The sequence below is a fragment of the Coregonus lavaretus genome (assembly GCF_964263955.1).
Source record: "Coregonus lavaretus genome assembly, chromosome: 16".
Classification (NCBI taxonomy): Eukaryota; Metazoa; Chordata; class Actinopteri; order Salmoniformes; family Salmonidae; genus Coregonus; species Coregonus lavaretus.
In genome coordinates this window covers 14,172,948-14,200,237 of record NC_140003.1, presented here as the reverse complement: position 1 = coordinate 14,200,237, position 27,290 = coordinate 14,172,948, and positions in this window count along the sequence as shown.

The window sequence follows — 27,290 nt, the reverse complement described above, 5'->3', positions numbered from 1 at the left end:
CTGTGTGTGTGTTTGTCTTTCATTATGATTAAACCATGCTGTTACGGCAAAATACAATTTGCTCTTAACGACTTTCCTATACAGACTAAATCGCTTACCCGCTCCACAGCAAGCTGCTCTATCTGCACTGATTGGTGAAGCAATTTAATGTTGAGCTAAATGTAAAAATATATATATATTTCAGAGGTTTAAAAAGGAACACAAAGGAACAATATAAACCGGTACTATTTTTGGTTCGAACCGGTTCAGCACTTTATTTTGCTAGTCGGAACAGTGGAACAACAAAAAAAAAACAATGGTTCTGTTCAGAACGAAACGATTGGAAAATAATTTTGGTTCTAACCTCTGCTTTATGGACAAACATCTTTATGTCTGTGACTGAGGGACAGTGCGGAGGCGCGACAGGAGGGTGGTGGTGGGGGGAAAGGGGGTTGATACCTGCTCTATGCTCTCCTCCTCATGCACAGGCACTCCGGAGATGCGGGCAGTAATGGAAGCTGCAGCTGTCGTGGCTTTATTGATTGTTCAGACCTGCAGATTATTGCTGAGAAGAGTGACCAACAGCAACCCGCTGAGGTAAAACTCCTCCAACCAACAGGAGTCTGGCTGCTCAACACAGAAAAGCAACATATTTAATTGTTTGTGGTGTTCTCCAGTCCATACAGCTGGAGGACCTAGGGAGAGGGGCCAATTCAGGCCCTGACCTTCTCCTTTCCACAGTCAGCCACATGCACAGATAGACCAGGGAACATATCAGTTTTCCTCACTTCAACATCCCTCCAATTACCAGCCACAAACAAAGATGGAGCTAGCTAGCTCACCCTCATGAGTTGAAATGGTGCTGGAATTCTTAGTAGATTATTGCTCAGCACCTGGACTAAATAACATTACATATCAGATATGAGGTAAAGCATTTTAAAGTGTGCATTCCAAGACAATAATAATAGAACGTTGCATTGTAAAGCATCTGTCATGTGCGTGAAATCAAGGAAAATATCCAGAAGTCATCATGTGCTCATTGATTGATTAGTAGGCCTACTTGCCAGTTTGTAGAGGGTTAAATTGAATGAAGACAAAAGCTGTTAAGATTTTAATAGTCACCCCCCTTAACACTTTCACTTGTAGCAGCACAGCTGTTCTGGAGGTGCAGAGAGAAATACATTAAAAACAATATCAACTCTCTGCTGGCACAACAGACACTCAATCTGCATTCATCACAGTGTTTCGCAATTATAATGAATATTAATGGCTGTTTTTCTGCTCCATAATAATCTCATAATGACTCTACAAAGTAAATGCAGACACCCTAAAACAACCATTTATCATCACTACATCCCAAAGCAGCAATACTATCATCTTCTGCTAAGATGAGGCCATCAACAGTTTTCCAAATCAGTCCAGTCTAACAGGAATATTACTGAGAGACAAAGTTGATCTGTGAATACATTTGTCTTTGGGTTTGTCATACTAGTGAATGAGTATCATCCTACTACAGAGTCTTCATATAGAGCTTGGCGTTTCATCCTACAATGTTTATGTGGGTTTCTGTTTAGCTATTTTTCATTGTATATTTATAGTGGTGCTGGTGTTGGTTTGGAACTAAATTATTGATTCAATGTACACAGACTCCATTTTATTGTTCAATCATTCAAACCCTGATATATACATTCTTCAACTGTCCAATGAACAAATGCATTTTGGCAAATAGAACAAAATTCAATTGAGCATTGTGTGTGCTTCACAGCACTTCTTTATTTCCCTCAAATGCCTCTCCCATGGGTCTTTACCACATGGCCGAGGAGTCCAGCTCAATCCACACTGACATTATCTGTGAACGACTGAACTCTATTTGAGAATTGGTAAAGCGTACAGAGAAATAGACTCAGGATAGAACACCCTGGCAAATTACATTTCACATCTGAAGTGGTCTGCTTGTGAAAGATCATTTGGTTTGGAGTGAGTAAACAGAGAGAACTCCATCGCTCTCAATGAGTTATGTGTGAAAGCTGGGGATTAGGGCCTGATCAGGAAGTCCTGGAGATTGTTTGGAGAAGCAATGCCGCCTCGCAAAACGAGACTCTAACTCACATGAAGTCCTCTTTCTCTTTCTCCTCTGATTATTGTCACACTTTGATACAGTGTAGCTTTTACGTGATCATCAAGTATTGTCAATGATGTTACCATCTGACTTCACATCACATTACTAATTTCTGGCTGAGGAACCATTTCTCATATAGCATCTATAGTGCTAAATACTTGGAATTCATTCGTAGGAACAACTCATTTCTGTTTCTGCTTTCTGAGACAAAATCCTTAATATTATGTAGAATTAATACAATTAATATATATTTAATTGGACATAATTGTGAGTAGTGTAATAAAATGTATCGCTGTTTGCATATACAGTATGTTGGTCTTTTTTTGTATTCATCAAGTAAATGAGTTTACCATACACAGTGGCTAAGCTGAAAGGCATTCATGTTCATTTGATTACATAACAGACCTACAACTTGTTCAGTAATTCAACTAAATGCCATCCAGCTTTGTCCATGAGAACGCTATGAATAAATTGACACAATCAATTCCTCATATACATACAGTATTTCAATACCTGAATATCTTAAGTTACTTTCATCATTTGAATGCAGGAGAAGTAGAAAAACCACATGGACTCATCATGGTGGGTTTCTTTCTATAATGGGCAGAGCACTTTAGTGTGATGGGCAAAGTGTGGCTCCATCACAATGGAGCTACTAAAGCTGATGAAAGGCCCAGACATTAATTGAATGACCTTGGCTTCACGAGTTTTAATGAGGAGATCCACTTCAATGTAAAAGGCATACAGCGGGAGAAAATTGTATTTTAGTGGGCAGTTCAACATTTCCGTCTTTGACCATGTCTCTCTGAACACTGACCATTGTTGGCCTAAATAACATTACACTGTTAACGTTGGTGACCTTCTTCACAGTCTTGCTCCTATGGAGTTTGAAATAAATTATGCCATACTTAGCAGGTCACAATCAACAAAGGGATGGTTGGTAAGGCTTTTAAAGATAGGTAAGTGATGTCCTTCAACTTGGGTAAAAACTGTAATTTTGTGAAAATCACGGACTACAGCATGTGTCTGAAGATATGTCTTCATAATGTATCTCAAGACGTCATATTTCTTGAAAAGTCTTTGTTTCAAAGTGTCTCAACTTAAGATGTGTAAACTTGACGTCTCAATATGTTTCGAGACATCGAAGGTGACGAAGATGATGGCTGAGTATGTAGGGTATATTGCACAGTTTTTGTTGGTCTGATGATAATGTACATGTAAGGTAAACAATTAAACATACACTATATATACAAACATATGTGGTCACCCCATCAAATGAGTGGATTCGGCTATTTCAGCCACACCCGTTGCTGACAGGTGTATAAAATCGAGCACATCGCCATGCAATCTCCATAGACAAACATTGGCAGTAGAATGGCCTTACTGAAGAGCTCAGTGACTTTCAACGTGGCACCGTCATAGGATGCTACCATTCCATGAAGTCAGTTCATCACATTTCTACCCTGCTAGAGCTGCCCTGGTCAACTGTAAGTGCTGTTATTGTGAAGTGGAAACGTCTAGGGGCAACAACTGCTCAGCCGTGAAATGGTAGGCCACACAAGCTCACATAACTGGACCGCGGAAAATAAAATACAAAAATAGTCTGTCCTCGGTTGCAACACTCACTACAGAGTTCCAAACTGACTTTGGAAGCAACGTCAGCACAATAACTGTTCGTTGGGAGCTTCATGAAATGGGTTTTCATGGCCGAGCAGCTGCACACAAGCCTAAGATCACCATGGTCAATGCCAAGCGTTGGCTGGAGTGTTGTAAAGCTTGCGGCCATTGGACTCTGGAGCAGTGGAATTGTGTTCTCTGGAGTGATGAATCACACTTCACCATCTGGCAGTCCGACTGACGAATCTGGGTTTGGCAGATGCCAGGAGAACACTACCTGCCCAAATACATAGTGCCAACTGTAAAGTTTGGTGGAGGAGGAATAATGGTCTTGGGCAGTTTTTCATGGTTTGGGCTAAGTCCCTTAGTTCCAGTGAAGGGAAATCTTAACACTACAGCATACAATGACATTCTAGACAATTCTGTGCTTCCAACTTTGTGGCAACAGTTTGGGGAAGGCCCTTTCCTGTTTCAGCATGACAATGTCCCCGTGCACAAAGCGAGGTCCATACAGAAATGGTTTGTCGAGATCGGTGTGGAAGAACTTGACTGGCCTGCACAGAGCCCTGACCTCAACCCCATCGAACATCTTTGGGATGAATTGGAATGCTGACTGCGAGCCATGCCTAATTGCCAAAAACAGTACCCTACCTCACTATTGCTCTTGTGGCTGAATGGAAGCAAGTCCCTGCAGCAATGTTCCAACATCTAGTGGAAAGCCTTCCCAGAAGAGTGGAGGCTGTTATAGCAGCAAAGGGGGGACCAACTCCATATTAATGCCCATGATTTTGGAATGAGATGTTCGACGAGCAGGTGTCCACATACTTTTGGTCATGTAGTGTATATCACAGTTTATTGAACTCAATATAAGCTTGGAAAAACAAAGTGATAGAGAAGTTCACACATATTGGAATCAAGACAAACAACAACAATGATTCAAAGATGGATGTCACAGCAAAGATAAGAAAAGCAAAATGTACAATCTGTCTGATCAAGGTGGAGGTCTATGGTGTACATGGCATCCCTGTAAAGATAGACATTTACAACATACTTTACTTAGTGTCCTACTCCACACCTCTGAATAGCTGGAAAGTGACAGCTACCATCTGTCATAAACTTGTTTGTTGAAGTATAATTTGGGTATTCCCTTTCCGTTTTTTTCTCACTTTTGAAACATCTGACCAACAACGTATCCCAATGAAGGGTTAGCAACATAATGGAATGCCCAATTTCCGTTTTGTTGAATATGATCAAAATGAATAGGAAAATGACTGAAATACTGAGTTTATGGTGGTGGATACCTGACCTCCTACTGGGAGTAAGGCCTTGTCTACAGTGACAGATCCATCAAAGCAGTGTAGGCTGTCTCACCTGATGTGGAGTCAGGCATGGAGCTCTGCCTGGCACAGAAAGATGAGGTCCAGACTGCACTGTCCACTGGCATCCAGCCAAACTGGCTTCACTACTATTGTCCTTCACCCTTCAGGCTCATGCTGAAGCCTGCTATTCAATTAGGATGCTGTAACTTCTGTTTCGGGTTTCAAATGATACATCACCACTGTATTTGAAGTTCAAAGAAGACGTTAAATTGAAATTACATTAATTGATGTTCAGAAAATGGCAAAATAATATCGAAATATTAAGATACTGACTTCAATTAAAGTCACTGTCAATAGTAACAACAGCATATTTTCTTGAAATGGTCTCAGACACCATATGACATACTTTACTGTGCTGTGCTGTATGTCTAGGACAAGTCTGTCTTACAATGTTGTCATCTTTGACTTGTCTGGAGTATCGGTTAGATACAGTGCATTCGGACCCCTTGACCTTTTCCACATTTTGTTACGTTACAGCCTTATTCTAAAATGGATTAAATAGGTTTTTTCCCTCATCAATCTACACACAATACCCCATAATGACAAAGCAAAACAGGTTTTTATTAAAAATATAAAACTGAAATATCACATTTACATAAGTATTCAGACCCTTTGCTCAGTACTTTGTTGAAGCACCTTTGTCAGCGATTACAGCCTTCGAGTCTTCTTGGGAATGACGCTACAAGCTTGGCACACCTGTATTTGGGGAGTTTCTCCCATTCTTCTCTGCAGATCCTCTCAAGCTCTGTCAGGTTGGATGGGGAGTGTCGCTGCACAGCTATTTTCAGGTCTCTCCAGAGATGTTCGATCCGGTTCAAGTCCGGGCTCTGGCTGGGCCACTCAAGTACATTCAGAGACTTGTCCCATAACCACTCCTGCGTTGTCTTGGCTGTGTGCTTAGGGTCATTGTCCTGTTGGAAGGTGAACCTTCGCCCCAGTCTGAGGTCCTGCGAGCTCTGGAGCAGGTTTTCATCAAGGATCTCTCTGTACTTTGCCCCGTATACTTTCCCTCGATCCTGACTAGTGTCCCAGTCCCTGCCACTGACAAACATCCCCACAGCATGATAATGCCACCACCAAGTGCCAAGTGACATACATGACACTTGGCATTCAGGCCAAAGAGTTCAATCTTGGTGTCACCAGGCCAGAAATTCTTGTTTCTCATTGTCTGAGCGTCCTTTAGGTGCCTTTTGACAAACTCCAAGCGGGCTGTCATGTGCCTTTTACTGAGGTGTGGCTTCCGTCTGGCCACTCTACCAAAAAGGCCTGATTGGTGGAGTGCTGCAGAGATGGTTCTCCTTCTGGAAGGTTCTCCCATCTCCACTGAGGAACTCTGGAGCTCTGTCAAAGTGACCATTGGGTTCTTGGTCAGCTCCCTGACCAAGGCCCTTCTCTCCCGATTGCTCAGTTTGGCCGGGCAGCCAGCTCTAGGAAGAGTCGTGGTGGTTCCAATCTTCTTCTTTTTAAGAGTGATGGAGGCCACTGTGATCTTGGGGACCTTCAATGCTGCAGACATTTTTTGGTACCCTTCCTCAGACCTGTGCCTCGACACAATCCTGTACAGACAATTTCTTCGACCTCATGGTTTGGTTTTTGCTCTGACATGCACTGTCAACTGTGGGACCTTATATAGACAGGTGTGTGCCTTTCCAAATCATGTCCAATCAATTGAATTTACCACAGGTGTAGCAACATCTCAATGATGATCAATGGAAACAGGATGCACCTGAGCTCAATTTTGAGTCTCATAGCAAATACAAGTGTAAAGTATACAAACGTAAATAAGATAGTTCTGTTTTTTATTTTTAATAAATGTGCAACAATTTCTAAAAAACAGTTTTCAGTATGGGGTATTGTGTGTAGATTGATGAGGGGAAAAAAATATTTAATCAATTTTAGAATAAGTCTGTAACGTAAAAAAAATGTGGAAAAAGTGAAAGGGTCTGAATACTTTCCGAATGCACTGTATGCAATAGTATCCTTACTGTTTAACACACAAGAGCGACTATGTCAATGCTCTCAAAATCAAACAGATGGAGCTAGTCTGGAACAGAAGGTATGTAAAGCTTGGATCACTCAGTTTGAATTGTCATTCAATTATTTATCCAAGTGGCCATATTTGAGAAGTCTTCATAAGTGCTGTTTAGTGTGTGTGTGTTTGCAACTTATAATGTTGAACCTGACACATACTACTGTTGTGAAAATCACTTAGTGATTGGATATCTTTTGAGAAGATGGCCAGAATGGTCACTGATACTATTTGATACTATTTTTCAAATCCCAACTATTATCTGGATATTCACATATTTCAGTTTCAATAATACTTAGCCACTGTGGTGATCATAGACACTGAAAAAATATGACAAAATAAAAACACTGAAACAATGACAAAGACCAAATAGTATCGAAATAGGCCTGATGCTTTTGACAAGTTATAAGCTATACAATCTGAAAAGTAAAACAGTATGAAAACAGTATGGGAGATTTACGGTATGTAACAAATATATCGGTATACTGATACTCTGAGAGCATTCTGCTACAGTGTATGTTTAAAAATCTGTCAGAAGCTTTAGAGCCCCAGTTGAACATTTTACTCCTCAGAGCTTAGATATTTCATTGAGTCCATCCAACTGAAGTGCTATTGAATCTAGTGTAAACCATAGGGATTTTGTCCAGCCAAGTAATATTCCCCTCAAACTTGCCGCAGTTACCCTGTCAGTAGATCCATGATTACTCTACCCTGGAGTGGGCAGAAAAAAGCGGAATATTCTAGAGTTTAAATTTGTGGTATAGACACAAATGCTATATTATCGGCATTTTATACAGAAACATGTTGTTCTTTGCAGATCTCTGCAGTGCTTTTTAAACCAACCACTTATGTCAATAAGTGAATGCATTACCAGTACCATTGTATCATTCCGATTCATTCATAGTTGATCATTTGGATAAACACTACTTAGGTAAAACATTAAAGCAGTGATGTGGGAGAGGAGATTACCTGATTTTGTTCAAGTGTGCATTTGATTGAGGACCTGATGGCTGCATTGCAAAAGAGAGAGAGCATAGCTACTTGAATTTCGAGCACAAACAGTATACTCTCATCACAGTAAACCTCCAAATATCCCTACAACAAACTTCAGCTGTCATTTCCACTACAGAGTTTTTTTTAGCAGAAGTTAATGTCGGCTTGTACTTATGCAGGTTTGAAACCTGAAAATAGGGGGTTTAGAGAGTGAGCACTAGCTAACTATGTAAAATGTAAATTAAGTAGAACAAGTACAGTGATTTCAAGTAGTAAATTGAATGGATTGTGGCATCCACTGGAAGAGTTTGCAGCAGCAAACAAAATGTGCTGTATTTAACATTGGCGCACAATGCTGAAAAGTGACAATTGCTTATCTCCATGGAGATCAATAATGGGTACAGGATCATTGTGTAAAGTGTCTGCAGGTTTAATGCAGATAGGATGTCATTGTTATTTTATTTCTCATAATGACGGTCATTATGCACGGACACTGATTGAATTCCATTTGTTACCTGCGTTTGAGACTGAGTGGAATAATTACCATTTAAGTATCTCCATTAAAATTCATACATGAAATGTTCATGCCCAAACCTCCTGTTAAAAAAACTAAAATATTCTTTGCATGTGAAATGAATTAGATTATTACCCCAGGCATGTTTTAAATAACTGATTAAAGAATCAAGTCTAAATGTATGAAATGTATTTTCCATGTGTTGCTTTTTTGCTATGTGTCATTAATCAGAAGATGCACAAAGAACAACAAGAATGAATCACTGGTAGCCATCGCCATCTTTCTCAGCATTCTCACTTAATTAAAATGGATCTTCTGGTAAATGTAATCAATATCTAACACCCAGTCTAAACTGGACATAGCACTGTTGGATAAACCTAAAGCATATCCCATAAAGATCAGGTGTTCCAACAGTTCTGTACAAATACATTAAACGATGCCATTTTGACAACGATTGCTGTATATTTGGGAATTGAATGTGGCTGTGTTCCATTTTGATAACAACTATAGCCATCTAATTATGCCATCCATTTTATGCTGGTGATACTGGACGACCGGTCAATTCAACATTACAATGCTGTGCAGGGATGACAGCTGAAATAGTTATTTTAAACATCTCAGAGTCATTGGTCTATAAAAATGTGTTTGTTTATCCCTGGGCGCATGCATTCAGCAACAACAAGAACATGTCACTTCTCATTTCCTGTTTTATTGGCGTTCACCCTGCACATATTTACCCAAGTGGAATTAAGTGTATTTGTGTAGCAGGTAAATAAGGCATGCACTTCCCTAATATAGCCATCCTGCTGTAGCATTCAGCTGCTGCTGAGCATTGAGGCTGCACAGGCAAACACGGTGGGGATCTGGTGAGACCCAATCAATCACTGACAGATTACTGGTAAAGCCACTTCTAGACCCATTCAAGAGGGACAAATGCAGAATTGCAACTGAACAACTTCTAGTTTTAAGCCAACAGTGGGACTTCCTGGTTATTTATCAAAGTCATTGCTGGTTAGCAGCACAGCTCGCTGCGCGATTGTAGTTCACAACAGATAGAGCTGAGTAGCGGCACAGCTTTGAAAGGAGTGTTTATGCCCTTAGCTGTGGCACTGTCAGCCTTGTGGAATTTACTGTAAATCACATTGCTTTTATTGCAAGATTTAGTAGCTTATCCTCTGTGGGCTCCATTCACTTCAAGCTTGTCCCCATTAGGATTTTAGCCCCAGTCCATAAAGGGACTTGGCTACACATCGTGAAATAATGTGAGAAACCAAACAATTTTTTTGGTCCCTTTCTGTTCTTTTCTACCTGGACTCTTCAGCAGCCATTGAGATTTATTTTGGAGGTTGCTATAGACTTTTATTCTTTATCAAACCACTTCCTCCTCCCAAACCCTCTTATCAACCCCCCAGAGGGCCACACAATTTTCCTTTTATTTCTATTCATGGACCTTGGTAATTTGCACTAGCTTTATTTGTTAAGATGCACCTGAGGACCGCATTTTGAAATAACACAGTGGAGTGCTTACTTTAAGTATAAGAGCTACAGGGTGGCAGTCAATTAGTGATATTAACAACATTCACCTCCCCCCTCACTCCCCTCCAAAAAGCTCAAAAGCAGCTAAATATTTCATTTAAGGCATAATGTTTTGTCTACAGTCTAGACCATAGAATGAAAACTACTCCATGTGTGTTTTGTTAGATAAATGAGATAAGATGTTCTCATCTCTATTAATTGATTGATGTTAAGTTATAGATATCATGCATGTCAAAATAAAAGAGAACAGCCTAAATACAATGAACATTGAACGAGACAATTATCGGATTCCACAAAGCAGTGATCTAGAGACTAAAACATTTCCTATTTGTTTAAAACATCTCGAATGACACAATCTCCTCCTTTGAGAGCATCCGTTGTTTGTCTTTCTCCAAAGCTAGTGTTTCATGGCAGAAATAATAAACCCCAAGCAACCACTTTTGAAGTGATCAGAGGTGACACAAGAGTCTGTAGGCAGAAGGTAAAAAAACAGCCAGTCACATGCCTCTGTAAACCCCTAACCTTGTTCGTGAGGAGATGAATAATTTTACTGTGTGGGACATATCTTGAGCAAACATTCTAGCCACACCACATTCTCATTGCATCAAAGAGCTACTTCTTGTTACAGGTGTAGTGGGCCCAGATCGTAACCTCAGATTGATCTAAAATGTACTCTCATTATCATAATGTAGTGGTTTAGTTAAATATAAAGTGCATAATATTATTTAATTCTGTATTATGCAACCTCTTGTCTATATTATGTATGAACTATTTCATACATAATATGAACTATTTCAATACATACTTAATATCTTGTATGAACTATTTCAATATGAATCATGTTGCAATTAAAATGTTAGCTGATCATGTTAGAGGGGTTCATTAATGCAATGTGTTTTAGTTTAACATGCAATTGTATCTGAATTGTAACAGCATTTTTCCTCACTCTATTTGTTGAAAACACTGTACTGAATAGGAAAAAACATGCTTACAGTTATAATACCACATTTACTGGGTTTTGTATATTGAATTTTGTGAGAATAATGCATTTCCTTTACATACATTAATGATCTCTGAGGGTAATGAATGTTAATTTGGTCAATCCTAATGAATGATTAACAGTAACAGTCATACACATGAACAAAGGTGAAAAAAGGGGAAAATCAAGAATTCCTGATCAATGTTCCTTTTAGTCTCTTAACTTGATCACCCACTGTAGGAGGTTTCAGATAGACATGAGCTGCAGCTCTGATATGTGGGGGAGTCTAGATGATGTGTGTATATACGTGCTGTAGCAAGAGTTCAGGGAGGCAGCTGAGCAAAATAATTTAGAATGTCCTGCCTGCTGACACAAGGACAAAAGGCACAGACAGAACATTCTCATATGAGGGAGGAGACAATGAACGTGGCTACACCTGGAAATGCACTGTGGTTGTTTTATTCCTGACCTCTAGAGCACACTGAGGCTATGTCCCAAATGGCACCCTATTTCCTATATCGTGCACTACTTTTGACCAGAGCTCTATGGGCCCGGTCAAAAATCGGGCACAATATAGCCTAGTGATTGGGTGCCATTTGGGACGCTACCTGAGATTGTCAGAGGCTGTTCTTAGAAGCAGACAGAGTCTGGTAGCTATAGCATTAACTGGGCATTGTAACACTCAGGTAGCACAATCCCAGCACTGATGAGCAGCAGCGTGTCCGCACTTAATTCCAGGGCTGGAAACATCTCAAGCAAGAGATTAATACCTGATCTGATTACATCTACTGTTCTGTCTGTACTCTCTCTCCTCATTTGTTTTGATCTAAATTGCTTGAAGCAAGGAACATGAACAGAGACTAATGTTTGTAGTCTCCTTTCTAGAGCCTTTTCTTTATCAGTCAATGATCTATTTATCTTGTTCATCATTTTCTTTCAAATAAACAATGCCATATTACCTTGCAAAAACCTTAAGAGATGGAATAAGGAGGGAATGATTGGAAAATTGACAAGCAACACAGAACAATCGAGGTAGGATATTATTTCCCACAGGCAAGCTATAGGTATCAGCTTTGCACTGCTGAATCAGTGCAGTTATTACCTTGGAGTGTGTGAGCTGGAGCTGTCAATGGTCAAAGCTGCACAGCAGTTGAGTCCGGGTTGCCTATGGGTAAGAATTCTCTAAAGAACTCAGGATCTGCTGGAAGTGGCATGCAGGGTCTGTGGGGAGTGCTCAATGCTAAATCAATGCATCACTCCAAGGCCCTTGCACATGAATTTGATAGGGCATTGTGGGATTGTGTGCCAGGATCCAGATCATGTGTCTAACTGGGGCTACACCTAGATTGCCATCCCAATGGGCTAGAGAGATAACCTCCTCCCTTCAAGGAGCTGTGGAATTATAAAAGAGAGATGGAATGGGGGATCTAATGATCAATGTCATATAATGTAACTAACATCATGCTGAAATAAGTATTTAGCCAATACATTTCTGAAGCAAAACAAGCAGGAAATATCCAGCATCTATTTTCCCCAAAGACACATTTGTCAATTTTAACAATGTATTACTGTATCCTATGTGTTGTTGTACACCAGGAAACATTGTACACAGAGACTTTAATTATAATGAAATATGTGTAGTAATTATATAATTACCCTAACAGATCAGTTTCAGATACTGGAATACTATTTATAGCATATTTATAGACTAATCATTGTAGCCTTGGTTTTATATTGCAATTTCTAACCATACATGTGAATATATTCGTTCTTCATACTGAAGCTATATATTTAATGTGAAATGTATTCTTCATAATGAAAAGCAAATCAATTATCCAATGTAAACGCAGCCTACCAATATAAACTGTCAAGTCTATATTTTTGGAAATGCTTTGAATTTGCCTCCTCCGCTAGAATACATGCGCAGTGCGCGGCATTATGCCTTCTGTAGAGCAGCTGTCCAGGGTTTGGAATTCCAACATGGCAGAGGCTGTGGTCAGTCTTCATTTCACTTGGAATGGTTTCAAATCGCAAGCAGCCGCGCTTAACCTGAGCACTCATTCATCAAGCATATCCAGTGGATCGATGTTACTCTAATCTTTGAATCTGCACTGTCATATATACAGGTAAGAGTTAATGTGTCTCTATTTTAGATATGAACAATTAAAAAGAAGCGAAGCTGCACTACGTACGACCAAGCGCTTTACCGTATGCCTCTGGAAGCGTTCTCACGCATCATGCAGAATTGCAGGTTTAGAAACTCTGTGGTAGTCGCATATCCAATTATAATGTATTTAAAAATGTTTAGATAGGCACTATCAAATACAGAAGTACTGCGATGATGTGAAGTTTATGCCACGGCTGAGAACCACTCAGGCGCTTGGGCAATTCATGATTTCAGAATCAATCATTGTGATGAGGGCGATACAAATAGTTTCAAAGTAATTTTCAAGTGAATGCATGTATGATAATCTGAAGATAAATTTGCCGCGATAACTGCTGGTAGGAGGCTAATAAATACGTACGTTGACATTGCGCTCTTCGTGGTGACAATTGCCTGCATGTAATCTATTATTAAAAGTAATGGGACATCATGCTGCTTTAGCCGCTTCCTCTAATGGGGTTGCACAAAAAAATATGTTTGTATGTCATCATACGAAGCCTCAACAAGGAACAAGGAGAACTGACAAAGGCTTTACATTCGTGGTCATGTGTTTTGCCTCTCCACATGTTATCCAAGAGATGTTGTTGGTTTTTCTTTTCTTTTTAATTAGATGCATGTAGGTTAAAATGAATACCTGACGAAAGGGCCCACGTTTCAAGGCAGGGAAATTCGATAGCCGAGAGGAAAAGTAAGAAGCAACCTTTGGAATTCCTCCTCGTGAAAATTCCGATTCTGCTGTTTTCCTTTTCCCTTGTTTTTAGGCTTGAAGACATGATCACTAGCACCAGTATTTATGGTATGTTGGACTATTTCACTTATCGATTACATGATAACTGGGATAATTTTTCCGGTGCGTTTATGGTGTATGCATGGCTCATTGTAATGTTGAAAAGTTAAACATTGGATGAGGTTGCAATTTCAGCAATAGTTTATAGAAATATCATGTTTATCAATGTGGATGTATTTGATCATATTTGGGATTTGCTATAATGTTATGTTATTTTAGTGTATGTGTTCAACTAACCTACATTAGTATGCTACTGCTAATAATGATAATAATAACAATAGGATAGTAATAGCATAATACTAAAACTAGCCTGATAATAATGATACTTAGGCTATTATCAGTTTCACATTGTGTAAATTAGAAGTTTGTGCGTCATTTTTCTGTCTTTTGCATTCAAAATTTCGGTTTTCACAAACTGTTCATCATATCTATTTTTGCATGTGTCCTAAAGTTTATGTTCTGATGTATTGGCATATTTTATTCACCATTTATCTTTACCCGACGTAAGATGCTTCCCCTATCCGCATTAACAAAATGATAGGGAGGGTTTCAGATTAACATAATTTAAAAGTAGTATTTGGGAGTGGGAGACCAGCTTTCATGTCATAGGCAAAGTGATTGCCCGATAAAGGATTTCGTCCATGTATGTTACAAGCTCTAATGTATTTTCTCTACTGTTTTGCCTGTCTCTGATTGAATTCAACCAATACATTAGACCACTGGCATTAGCTCCAAATTGCATGGTCATGCACCCAGCATAGTCCAGGGGCTGTTTCTCCATTTATGACATTCATGCTTATGATTATGAAAGTGTTTGGGGTATTAACTCTGTTTTTGTGGTGAAATTCATGGGTAAGTGGCCCATCAAATCTTTACATTTTACATTTTAGCAGTCACTCTTGCCCAGAGCAATTTACAGGAGCAATTAGGGTTAAGTGCCTTGCTCAAGGGCACATGGACAGATGTTTCACCTAGTCAGCTCAGGGATTCGAACCAGCGACCTTTCAATTACTGGCCCAACAGCTAGAGTTGATAAATTATAGTTATTTAATACCAGTAAATAACATGTTAGCCTACTTTCATGGCTATAGTCTGCCTCACAGACAGGAAAATATTAGAATTAGAGGAAACGTTTGTGTGTGAACGTTCAGTACATGTGTGTATTGTAAAGTAGGCCAATGTGTGAGTTAAGCAATAAGGACAATGATCAGCAGCACAACTCTCACATTCTAAAGTGCTGTTTAGGACCCCTCATATCAATCTTGTATTGTGCTGTCCTTTTAACTTTAACTTTTTAACATTATGGGAAACTTTGCTCATTCTTTATTTTAATATGATAACATTCTCATTCAACATTTACACATTATTTGTCTTAATCAGAATTGGTTACCCTCTTTCTATAGTCTACAGGGGCACATATTATGACCCGTTGCAATCCACAGCCCACCCCACAAGTTTTAGCAGTTGTTTGGGGGTATTAAATACATTTACGACAGATTCATACTTCACATTATAATATTGACACATAAGGAGAAATTCTGTTTCAGAACTTCTTGTTTAGCTGTATGAAGTTTTGATCCTCATATTGAACACTTGTTTTCTTAATACAATAATGCAAAATATTTTTCTTCACACATCTCATTTGCATTTATACGAGAGGGAATTAAATCATCAACAGAGAGCTGAAGTGTGTTTTCATTCCTCTTCAGGAAAATGTACATCACAACCACTTCCATTATGCTGGAGTGTCTTGCTGTAATGTGTTTTCATTAAAGTGGACATGATCATACATGTGTTTTAAGGCACTTTGTTTGTATTTCTCAGTGCCTGATGGTTTTAGGTGAAACTAACTATTTGCATTCACCACTCGCTCTCAAGATGTAGCTGTGTAGTTTTTTCAATACATGAACATCTTACATTTTACATGTCAGTTATGAGTACAGTATTCTTTAATTTGGCTATTAGTAGCTGAGGATAGAATAGATAAGAATAGATAACTAGGACCTAGTCCCATTAATGACTATGTCCTAACATAGCACCGGCGCCATAGGCTGCTGATAGGAGATTTTCTTTAGTCCTGATTGAACCTTTTGGCTTCTCCAGTGTGTGTGGTAAATGCTCTGACAGCTGTGTTTATTTCTCATTTGGTTGCACTTCTGATTGTGGTTGACATGGATCCTCTTGTTAAGTTTTGTGCTGTGCTTAATGACAGATGCTGACCCCTCCCCTTTTCACCACCCTCTTCACCTGATCACTGGCATTTTTACGTGTTAGCAGAGTACTTATAGGCAAATACTGTAGCATGATAGATCATAACTTTTGATAACGTGACTACACTCTACTACAGACATATTGTTTTTCATTGCATCCACATTTCTTGTGACACCCTTCATAATTTGGGGTTTTATATTGGGAAGGGTACAGTATGTAATTGTTGCAATTAGGCAAACTACATTTGCAGTGTATATTTTTTGTTAAACATACAGTTAATAACTTTATCATAAATAATGCAAATGTAATGTACATGCACACACTCCTGAATAGTTTAAATTCACGTATTGCCATCAGTTTTCTTTATTGCTTAAACAAATTGATGTCATCTAAGAATTTTCATTGTTTCTTGTTTTTAACTTTTCCCTACATTACAACCATATCGATTTTGTACAGCATGTATAGGAATCATATACGTACAGTTAAGCGTGCTGCTGCTGAAAGAGGAGTGAAACTAGATAATGTCTTTGAAGTTCTAAAAAGGCTTGAAGCAGATAAAGCTGTAAGTCTACACCAGCTGTATTTGGTGCATGTGACAAAACATTGATTTGATTTGATTTGACATGACATGCATTTGATCTTAATGCTGCTGAGCCAGTGAAATTATATTTTTAATTGTCCATGAAAAGGTATTCTTGACCATTTACAGTACTGTACAATTCAAATTGTATTCTTCAGCATCCCTTGAGTGAAGAACATAGGCTATATATTCTGGATGCTACTCAATACGATTGGGATGCTACTCAATACGGTCGTCCTTTGTAGATCAGTTGGTAAAGCATGGTGCTTGTAACACCAGGGTAGTGGGTTCTAATCCCAGGACCACCCATACGTAAAATGTATGCCCACGTGACTGTAAGTTGCTTTGTATAACAGCGTTTACTAAATGGCATACAGTGCCTTCAGAAAGTATTCACACCCCTTTTATTTTCTACATTTTGTTGTGTTACAGCCTGAATTTAAAATAGATTCAATTGAGATTTTGTGTCACTGGCCTACACACAATACCCCATAACATCAAAGTGGAATTATGTTTTTCAATTTTTAAATAAATAAATTAAAAATGAAAAGCTGAAATGTCTTGAGTCAATAAGTATTCAACCCCTTTGTTATAGCAAGCCTAAATAAATTCAGGAGCAAAAATGTGTTTAACAAGTCACGTATTGCAAACTCTGTGTGCAATAATAGTGTTTAACATGATTTTTGAATGACTACCTCATCTCTGTACACAACACATACAATTATCTGTAAGGTCCCTCAGTTGAGCAATGAATTTCAAACACAGATTCCACCACAAAGACCAGGGAGGTTTTCCAATGCCTTGCAAAGAAGGGCACCTATAGGTAGAAAAAAAAAGCAGACATTGAATATCGCTTTGAGCATGGTGAAGTTATTAATTACACTTTAACTCAGTTGCCAGAGAGGAAGGACACCGCTCAGTGATTTCACCATAAGACCAATGGTGACTTTAAAACAGTTACATAGTTTAATGGCTGTGATAGGAGAAAACTGAGGATGGATCAACAACATTGTAGTTACTCCACAATACTAACCTAATTGATAAAGTGAAAAGAAGGAAACCTTTACAGAATACAAATATTCCAAAACATGTACCCTGTTTGCAACAAGGCACTAAAGTAATACTACAAAAAAATGTAGCAAAGCAATTCACCTTTTGTCCTGAATACAAAGTGTTATGTTTGGGGCAAATACAACACAACACATTACTGAGTACCATTCTCCATATTTTCAAGCATAGTGGTGGCTGCATAATGTTATGGGTATGCTTGAAATCGTTAAGGACTGGGTAGTTTGTCAGGACAAAAAATTATCGGAATGGAGCTAAGCACAGGCAAAATCCTAGAGGAAAACCTGGTTCAGTCTGCTTTCCACCAGACACTTGGAGATGAATTCACCATTCAGCAGGACAATAACCTAAAACACAAGCCTAAATATACACTGGAGTTGCTTACCAAGAAGACAGTGAATGTTCTTGAGTGGCCGAGTTACAGTTTTGACTTAAATCTGCAAGAAAATCTATGGCAAGACATGAAAATGGTTGTCTAGCAATGATCAACAGCCTTGAAGAATTTTGAAAATAATAATGGGGAAATATTGTACAATCCAGGTGTGCAAAGCTCTTAGACTTACCCAGAAAGACTCACAGCTGTAATCGCTGCCAAAGGTGATTCTAACATGTATTGACTCAGGGATGTGAATACTTATGTAAATGAAATATTTCTGTATTTCATTATCAATAAATTAGCAGAAATGTCTAAAAACATGTTTTCACTTTGTCATTATGGGGTGTTGTGTGTAGATGGGTGAGAGAAAAAAATCAACGTAATCAATTTTGAATTCAGGCTGTAACACAACAACATGTTGAATAAGTCAAGGGGTATGAATACTTTCTGAAGGAACTGTATATTATTATTATATATGATACCACCACATTCTCTTCTAATTGGAGCAACAAGTCCTCACAGAACATAGAAGGCACAGAGCCTTATGATATTTAAATTCATATCCCCTCTCAAAAAAGATGTTTGTTTTTTAGCCAATATTTGAGATACTTTTCACTCTAGCATTTTCATAACCAACATCATATATTATGATATACAGTGCCTTGCAAAAGTATTCATCCCCCTTGGCATTTTTCCTATTTTGTTTCATTACAACCTGTCATTTAAATTGATTTTTATTTGGATTTCATGTAATGGACATACACAAAATAGTCCAAATTGGTGAAGTGAATTTTTTATTTTAATACAAAATAAATAACAGAAAAGTGGTGCGTGCATATGTATTCACCCCCTTTGCTATGAAACCCCTAAATAAGATCTGGTGCAACCAATTACCTTCAGAAGTCACATAGTTAGTTAAATAAATTCCACCTGTGTGCAATCTAAGTGTCACATGATCTGTCACATGATCTCAGTATATATACACCTGTTCTGAAAGGCCCCAGAGTCTGCAACACCACTAAGCAAGGGGCACCACCAAGCAAGCGGCACCATGAAGACCAAGGAGCTCTCCAAACAGTTCAGGGACAAAGTTGTGGAGAAGTACAGATCAGGGTTGGGTTATTAAAAACTATCTGAAACTTTGAACATTCCACGGAGCACCATTAAATCCATTATTTAAAAAATGGAAAGAATATGGCACCACAACAAACCTGCCAAGAGAGGGCCGTCCACCAAAACTCATGGACCTGGCAAGGAGGACATTAATCAGAGAGGCAACAAAGAGATCAAAGATAACCCTGAAGGAGCTGCAAAGCTCCACAGCGGAGATTGGAGTATCTGTCCATCGGATCACTTTAAGCCGTACACTCCACAGAGCTGGGCTTTACGGAAGAGTGGCCAGAAAAAAGCCATTGCTTAAAGAAAAAAATAAGCAAACACGTTTGGTGTTCGCCAAAAGGCATGTGGGAGACTCCCCAATCATATGGAATAAGGTACTCTGGTCAGATGAGACTAAAATTGAGCTTTTTGGCCATCAAGGAAAACGCTATGTCTGGTGCAAACCCAACACCTCTCATCACCCCAAGAACACCATCCCCACAGTGAAGCATGGTGGTAGCAGCATCATGCTGTGGGGATGTTTTTCATCAGCAGGGACTGGGAAACTGGTCAGAATTGAAGGAATGATGGATGGCACTAAATATAGGGAAATTCTTGAGGGAAACCTGTTTCAGTCTTCCAGAGATTTGAGACTGGGACGGAGGTTTACCTTCCAGCAGGATAATGATCCTAAGCATATTGCTAAAGCAACACTCGAGTGGTTTAAGGGGAAACATTTAAATGTATTTGAATGGCCTAGTCAAAGCCCAGACCTCAATCCAATTGAGAATCTGTGGTATGACTTAAAGATTGCTGTACACTAGCGGAACCCATCCAACTTGAAGGAGCTGGAGCAGTTTTGCCTTGAAGAATGGGCACAAATCCCAGTGGCTAGATGTGCCAAGCTTATAGAGACATACCCCAAGAGACTTCCAGCTGTAATTGCTGCAAAAGGTGGCTCTACAAAGTATTGACTTTGGGGTGGGGTGATTTTTTGTCTTATTTCTTGTTTTTTTCACAATAAAAAATATTTTGCATCTTCAAAGTGTGTAAATCAAATGATATAAAAAAAAAAAAAAAATCAATTTTAATTCCAGGTTGTAAGGCAACAAAATAGGAAAAATGCGAAGGGGGGTGAATACTTTCGCAAGCCACTGTGTCATACATATACTGTATGTATACACTTTTATAAGTTATGCAGTCGTATCGTAGAATATAACTGTTTTTAACATATTCATTCCACCTTGTCAGATGCTAGGGATCCTAACCTGTCCTACAGTAAATAGCAGAGAGAGGTAGCATCAACCTCTGAAGTAGAGTCTAGGGCCATAACATATACACCAGCTTCTCTGCTTCCGATTAAGACCAAGTATGGAGATCGTAGACTACAGAGAGTCTGGAATAACCATAATGAAGCAGTGGGATTTTACCATTGTCTGTAGATAGCATACCTTCCTCCCTCAGAGAGCTACAGTAAAGTGTGCATTATGATAAGTGAGGGCTAGAATTGGCTTCAGTGGAAGATGTGATCAGAGCCGTTTCCTGAGGGATGGTGTGTATGAATAAGACTGACAGTTTTTATTGTCCTTTAATTGTGACAATTAAAGTGAGCTTGTGACTAACTTAAGTAACTTCTGTGTAAACACCCCCTGGGAGGTCTGCGGGACTGTTGTAAATTGATGAAACGCTCATCCGTACAGACGGATACATTTGTCAGTAACTGTAACAAATCCCATTGTCTCTCCCGTCTCAATTCTAGACAAAGCCTTGTGCAAATGAAATCAGTACAGGGTTGTCATCTTTAAGCAAATATGTTAAGTGTTGTCTTTCGTGCTTTTCATCTGAAAAGCGAGGGAGAGCCCAAGGGAGTGAGACTCATGCAAATAGAACAAATCCCATCTCTTCTCAGAGCAGCATCCCCCTCTTCTTTCCACCTCTCTCTCTCTCTGACTCTGTCTCTTTCGTCTCCCTCATGGCAGTTTGCAATGTTTTCTTTGTGTGTGTCTCGGTGCGCTGACAATTCCTCCAGTGATCTAAGTTGGGGTGCATTAGAAAGTGGAAGCAGCTGTCTGTTGCTATACTGAGAGACGTGTGTGCTCTACTGCAAAAACGAAGGATCATGAATCCTTGACATCCTCCCCCCTTTTCCCCCTCCCACCCCCTCTACCATCCCATTTAGACAGTGTCTGGTCACTGTGTTTTTTGCTCTGACTGACAGCATAGCATAGATATTTTCTGAAATGCATGTCTGTCCATTATCAGTTGCTTGTGCTTACTCTTCATATCTCCTTCCTTCTGTCCTGTCCTCTTATTTATGCACACTTTCTGGATCTAAAGACATACGGTTCTATTGAGATCCTTGTAAACTTAATACACTCACACAGGGATAACACTGGACATGAACTGACTCCGTTATCAGACACATCCAATAGATGTGGGTTAGTTTAGGCTACTTTTTATTGGCTATCATGTTACTTCCATAAACTCATAGTGGTATTCATTTTATCTTAAAAGGCGCTAGGTCCATTTCCATCCGTATTTTGAAGCCCTTGTCTTTAAGGGGTTTAACCCCAACTCACATATATGCTTGACATTAACTGTACATTTTGTGAAAAGAGCAGCGTTTTTCAAACAATTGCTTTATTCAACCTTTTCTGAAGATTAGTATTTGACTGTTGTGTTTAGTGTATTTAGAGCCAGATTACTTCTAACCTTACCCTCACCTTAACCCTAGCCATCACACTTAAAACCATAACCAGTGGCTATAGAAAATAGTAAAATAAGGAACATTTGCACATAGAATTGTAAATGCATACATCCTTCAAGAGAATAGTATGAATGCTATCTTTTAGGCATGATACCAGGTAGCAGTCAGTCATTAACACATGAATTGTTTGACTGACCAACATGTTAGTCTGCATATGCTCATCCGTCCTGTTCTTTTATATAGATCAGCAAAATTCCTAATTCAGGCCATGTATGTCATACGGGTAATTAAAATAATTGAAATGTATCATAACGTTAAAGCCCTTTTCTTGCCATTTGAATCAATGAAATGTAGGTTTTGTTTCATCTCCTTCACATAAGCCTGTCTCTGTCTCTCTGCACTCATAAAGAGTGGAGGCAGCACAGAGCCTGTTGGGGATTGGCTAGAATAGACTATCCCCAGGTGTACAAAACTAGGTTTAGCGGTAATGCTTTTAATCTGGACTTGTAGGAGATTCATGTGCATTCATAGATTTGCTTCAGTAATTATCATACCCCCAGTGGCAGCGAGATAGACATTTGCCTAAATCACTGATGTCCTCATTACAATGTTTACATTTTAATTAGACATGCTAAACTTTTGATTTCTAATGGCCATAATGATTGGACATTTTCTCCTCTTTAGTTCAAGGGAGGCAGAGGCTCCATGCTGAGCATACAGTTATACTGTAATGACAGGAGGAGCCTTTTCTCTGGTGACAGCTCACCATGCTAGGAAATAGTTAGTTCTTTTAAAGGCCCAGTGGAGTCAACATTTTATTTTTGTATCCTATTGTACAGCAGCTGATGAAACTAACACCGTAAAAGTCTGATTTGTTTTATTCAGTGTTATTTCCTGATAGTTGCTGGTTGAAAGTACAATCTACACAGGACCTAATCAGCAGGTTTGCATGGGCGGGAGTTTTGGCTTTCCATGGTGACATCACCATGCGGTAAATTAGTTAATAGTCCAATAACAAAAGGAGTTCCCAATCTCTATGCCAATAACAGCTAGTTTTCAGTTTCCCCTTCCCAACTCAGACCATGCCTGGAGCCGGCCTTGAGTGCTGTCTTAAACATGTTTGGGCTAGGGAAATGATTGTTAAATTGTTATCATATCAAGAAAAATGTAAAGGAGTTTGATATTTTGAAATTACAGTAAATCCTTATGTATTAAAAGTTTTGCTCTTGCAAGGACACGTATAGGTGGCTGGATGTGGCTCCTTAGAGCAGATCTTGCAATGTGAAGTAGCCTATGGTATGGCAGTAAATGTCAGACACTGAAGGATTCTATTCAACAAATTCTACAATTTCATGATTTTCAAACATCGGAGTCAGGGACATAAAAACAATTGTTGGAGTTTATCATTCTGTTCTTGAGTACGTAGTTTAACATTGAACAACCTTGAAAAAAAGAGAGGCGCTTTTTCCTGCTTCAAGGTGTTTCCTTGCATAATGCTGTTAGAGTTTTCTATAGCGATTGAAGCGCCTCATAGGAGAATAAGAGAAAATGTTACTGAATTGAAATTCCACTTGCCTTCTCACACAACACATGCCTAATCTTTCGAGCGAGGCCACCATCCTTGGTAGCCTCCAAGCCCATGTATTCAACAAGTCTGAAACAGAACACATACTCGACTCAAGATTCAGGTCAAAGCTTCCAATGAACATTTTGTCTCTTGTCAGAGCTAGGGTAAATCTAAGTTCACACAATAGTTAACATTATTTTATTTACTATAATATCCTCCATCCCTTGAATGTGAAATATGAGTGTTGAAATTCATTGTATAATTCAAAGTTCATATTATCTTCTAGTCTCTTCATCTTGTTAAACTTTGTGTTGAATTGGAATTGGGAACATGGAAGGAGTCTACATGTGCTGTAATTCAGCCTCCATAATCATAATTTGTAAAATGGCAGGTTGATTTCTTTTAATTAGAGATTTTACCACAAAAGGCGTTAGAAGCTGTACATACTACCATAATAGATTCACGTAATGACACCGTAGTTGTATAATTACTGTATTGAAATTAATGTCTCAATAAAGTTATACATTAATATTCAAGAGACTAGGCGTCTGTTTGCGTGAATCTGAAAGTCAATGTTTTAGTTGCTTTTCTGTCTTGGAAATTCCTTCTGGAATGATGAATAGAGTCATCACTTTGACTGGTTAATTGTCTCAAATTTGTATGTTGATGTTCCACTAAAGAACACATAAAAGAAGTCAAATCTTAATTAGGAAGATGATCATAGGGAAACGCGCTAACTTCCCAGTGATTCATTCATCCTCGGCGGAATTGTGTGGCTGACAGGTTGGCTGGGTGCCATGGACTGGCAGAGAGAACCTTGAGTGCAGGGGAGAGGATGGGTCTGAGGCCTGTCTGCAGTAGAGGAGAGCGGGTGAGGGGAGAGGAGAGGAGAGGAGAAGAGAGGCTGGTACACTGCCATGGAGGTTTAAGGCATCAGGCTGTGGCGGGCAGGCTGAGTGTGTCTGCAGTGTCAGTGATGTGATGATATCAACCAGTGCAGGGGTGAGTGAGTGCTTTTGGCCGTGGGGGGGGGGGGGGGGGGGCTAGCTAATGATGCTACGTAGTGTGATTATCTCATCCTGCCTTCTGCACTGGAGCACAGTGCTTTAGATGGCCAGGGGACAAACTGCAGACAACCCTGGCTCATCCTAGTCTTTTTCAAGGCAAATTTCCTACATCCTGGTTTTCTATTCGAGTTTAGACTAGGCTGCTTAGTTAAATAAAGTACACAATGAAGCAAATGCTTGTGTCTAAAGTTATAGTGTTTTGAAACTGAAAAGATTAGCACATAGAACAAAGTGGTTTATTGATCATGTTGTTTTCATAAAAGCAGAAAAGTTTTGCATGAGCAAATGAAAAGCAGTCTATTTGTTGCCTGTTGATTGCTATTGCTTATTTGGTAGACCAGCAGCAGCAATATATTACTGGACAGGTTAATGATCATCCCCAAAAGACTGGAGATGTATTTTATTGTTTAGGATGTTGCAAACATCATCCCTCTTACCAACCACCTTCTTCACCCCAAGAAAATAGTTTAAGATGACCCTATTTCTAGCCACAAAGGTACAATAAGTTTGGTTTCAAATGAGCTTGAAATGAGTTTCCATAAAGTTCATTTGAGCTCCTACACAATACAAACACTCACTGTTGCACAGTGATATTTGTTTTTATACAACGGGTGGGTCTAATCCTGAATGCTGATTGGTTAACACTGTTTGTATATACTGTACATATAGAATAAATAATTTCCCACTGTGAGACTGATGTCTTGTGAAAAAGAAAACCTTTGACCCTATCAATGTCCTGTGGTCAGATTGTGTGGACTAGGTGTGGATAGACGCAAAGCCAATATATGTGATCAGATATGAAAAGTTACTTGGAATACCATGAGTCCTTTGTCTCTCTCAGACATAAGCAGACTATCCCATGCCTGTTAGAAACGGATAGCCATGGAAAGGCTTGTTTTTGCGCGTGGCCTATTTGACGGTCCCTCTTAGTGTCCACATGGAATTAGATTAATTTAAACCAGGAAAAAAAGAGTCCTCATAAAGAGTTCAGCATCATCCTGGAGCTTTATGAGGGTTGACACCTCTTTTGTGTTCATTATCGGGAAATCACCTCAGGGAGTAGTGTTGACTTTGCATGGTCTAAAATAGATGTTACAGAGCACTGTTCCATGCTCTCTGGTTCACTTAGATTCCTGGGCTCGGGGGAGGGAGGTGGAAATACCCAATCAACGTTTTGCTGAGAAACCTTAAACATTGTATTAATTCTGTCTGTTTCGAAAAGGGAATCAAGTCAGCTAAAGCCTATACTGGCAGCCTATCCCTCTCTAGTATGTTCTGACCTTTATTCTAGTTAAGTTGGTGCCTGGAGGAAAGTATGGACTCTGAGGAGACTTGGGTACAAACTAATGCCCCCTTTTGGAGAGTGGTTACCCATATTATATTGATCTCATGTACTCTGATATTGTTCATATTTTGTGTTTGAGGGAGGAACATGATTTTGAGTCTGGTTAGTTGACTAACCAGCTAATTACTGTAACTGACCAGTTATCAGTGCTTTGCACCCCAAAGTCAGCACTACATATCGCTAAATCAAAATGTTCACTTCCAGTCCGGGAGCTCCAGTTTCCTTCCTCTTTAGGCAAGGTTATATTATTCAAGTACTTACCACTATCTTCACTACCCTTTTCATTGACAAGACTAAGTATGACCCAGGTTTCTTTGTTTTTAAATGTGACATTTAAATGTAACAACGGGAAAAAGTGTTAATTATTTTGGAATAAAACAGGAATCAGTAATCTAAAGAGGGTTCTTACTCAAGCACTATTTATAGCCAAAATATCATCATGTTATATTTATGGAACATGTATTCAATTTTTATCAGCTCACTTGGCACATGTAGATTTAGCTCTATGCCAAACCCTGACTGAATCTGCTCTCCCACATCTTTAACCGTATCCCCAGAGCCCTCAGCCAGCCCTGTTGTTTCCATTATTCAGTCCAAAGGTTTCATGTAGTATAGGAGGCTAGGGGGGTGAAAAATATTTTTGTGTCTGTCTAAATGTATCTAGAGCAAAGTCACTGCTTTATGCAAAATGTGCTCTGCCTTGGGAGGCAGTGGTTTCATGTAGGAGGAGTGAGTGCTTGGACAGGGGATGAGGCATGATGGCAGGCTGTGTGTGCCTGTCAGTCTGTCACCCATGTCTAATGTTCATCCCTAGAGGTACCTGGGGGAGACCCCACCAGCACCCAGTCTGCCTCAGCTGCTAGCCACGCGGTGTCAACAGCTTCCCACAGAGAGGGGAAGTGTCATTGTATATATGTAAACTAGTGACAGATGACCGGTGACATGCGGTCCATAGACACTAGGGCTGAAAGTAAAGTAGTCTTGCTTGTTTGCCTCTCTCTCTCTCTCCTTCTCCCTCTCCATCCTGAACTAGAGAGACAAAACATCAAGCTCCACAACCATGGTGGAGTACATTGACAACAAAGTCAAAGATATGAATAAAAAGGATGCAAATCATTTGGCATGAAAGTGGCACACTATATATAGAAGGTTGTGTTTCTTTTTGAAAGGCCTTT